Source organism: Piliocolobus tephrosceles, unplaced genomic scaffold (assembly GCF_002776525.5).
Source record: "Piliocolobus tephrosceles isolate RC106 unplaced genomic scaffold, ASM277652v3 unscaffolded_18727, whole genome shotgun sequence".
In the NCBI taxonomy this organism is placed as follows: domain Eukaryota; kingdom Metazoa; phylum Chordata; class Mammalia; order Primates; family Cercopithecidae; genus Piliocolobus; species Piliocolobus tephrosceles.
In genome coordinates, this window is record NW_022300673.1 from 1 (window position 1) to 2277 (window position 2277).

The following is a 2277-nucleotide window of genomic DNA, read 5'->3' on the forward strand; positions in this document are numbered from 1 at the left end:
TGTTAACCTGCTTAAGAATATTTTAGCAAAATACAAGATTATCTAACACCAAATGAGTTGAGAGTCACAATATCTAGGTACCTATACCAATTAAAAGGCACAATATCTAGGTACCTATAGAGAAACACAGGAGGAGGACACCTGGACTGCAGTTCAGGTGTTAAATAAGGTAGAAAAAGCATGAGCATATTCTATATTTCTACAAATGAAAACTGCTGAATCTGAAATACATGAAAATTATATGACCTAAGATGAAAAATATGCTGGGTGAGATTAATAAAATATTAGGCACTGCAGAAGAAAAGAGTAATGACCTTGAAATACAGTAATAGAGAAATATCAAAAATGAAACATCAAAACATTTGATAAAACATGAAGTGGACATCAGTACTTGCTGGAATTTTGATGCACATGTATTGTATTAAATTTGTAGATCTATTTGGAGAGACTTTACATTATAAAAATAGTGAATCTTCTAATCCATAAATATATATATACACTCACATATATGTTTGCATATGTGTACATACTGTATACATATATATCGTTGTGTACATACTTTGTGTATATATACGTGTGTGTATATATATATACACACATATATGTCTGTGTGGAAATTTGAGTCTTTAATTTCTCCCAGCAGTATTATATAGATTTATAGAGGAGGTATTTATTTTTATTAGATTTACTCACAGATACTCTATGGACATTTTGACCTTACTTTAAACAGCATTTTAACTTTTCGGGCGCTGGCTCCTCTCGGTCAGTGGGGTTTCGCCTTTATGGTGGCGGAGTCAGCCGCGGCTGTGGATCGCAGATAACCCTGTAAAAAGAGGAATGGAGATTGCCTCTATCCACCTAGATTCATAAGCTGCCCTGAGGTGATCTTGGCATCAAGGAAGGGATGCACATCGCACCATCAGCTTCAGAGAATGGCAGTCATTGATTTGTCCCGTGGGTTTTTTTCCAGGGAACCAATCTGCCCTTTTGAAGAAAAGACAAAGGTAGAAGGGATGGTGGAGGACTACCTGGCAAATGGCTATCAGACACAAGAGCTCCTGAGACATTAAACCCTGGAGTAGATCATGGGAGACCTGAGAACCACGTATAAGATTCAGTGACCTTTGATGATGTGCCTGCGGACTTCACCCCGGAGGAGTGGGCTTTACTGGACACAACTGAGAAATACCTTTACAGAGATGTGATGCTGGAGAACTACATGAACCTGGCCTCCGTGGAGTGGGAAATACAACCTAGAATCAAACCGTCATCACTTCAGCAGGGTTTTTTGAAGAATCCAATATTCAGTGGGATACAAATGACAAGAGGCTCCAGTGGATGGAAAGTCTGTGACTGTAAGAATTGTGGAGAGGTCTTCAGTGAACAGTTTTGCCTTAAGACACACATGAGAGCTCAGAATGGAGGGGACATTTCTGAGGGTAATTGTTATGGAAAAGACGTCCTTAGTGTGCACAAGGAAGCCTCTATTGGACAGGAACTTTCCAAATTTAATCCATGTGGAAAAGTCTTCACTCTAACTTCAGGCCTTGCTGTACATCTTGAAGTTCTCAATGCAAGACAACCCTACAAATGTAAGGAATGTGGAAAAGGCTTTAAGTATTTTGCAAGCCTTGATAATCACATATGAATCCACACTGATGAGAAACTCTGTGAATTTCAGGAATATGAGAGAGCCATCACACCTTCCTCACACCTAAAGCAATGTGTAGCAGTTCATACAGGAAAGAAATCCAAAAAGACTAAGAAATATGGGAAATCCGTCACTGGTTTTTCTCAACTTTATGCACATGTGAAAACTCATAAAGGAGAGAAGTCTTTTGAATGCAAAGAATGTGGAAGATCCTTTAGAAATTCCTCATGCCTTAATGATCACATTCAGATTCACACTGGAATAAAACCACACAAGTGTACATACTGTGGGAAAGCCTTCACTAGATCAACTCAACTTACTGAACATGTAAGAATTCACACTGGAATAAAAACCCTATGAATGTAAGGAATGTGGCCAAGCCTTCGCTCAGTACTCGGGCCTTTCTATACGCGTACGAAGTCACAGTGGAAAGAAACCCTATCAGTGTGAGGAATGTGGGAAAGCCTTCACTACATCCACAAGCCTTATTCAACATACAAGAATTCACACAGCAGAGAAGCCTTATGAATGTGTTGAATGTGGGAAGACCGTCATTACTTCTTCCCGTCGTAGTAAACATTTGAAAACTCACAGTGGAGAAAAGCCCTTTGTATGCAAGATATGTG

At 39.1% G+C, this 2277-nt stretch overlaps 1 pseudogene; it reads left to right on the forward strand.

The window, feature by feature from the left end:
• The first annotated feature begins 816 nt into the window (after positions 1 to 816).
• The window catches only part of LOC113221003, a 2105-nt pseudogene continuing 644 nt past the window's right edge, over positions 817 to 2277 (forward strand).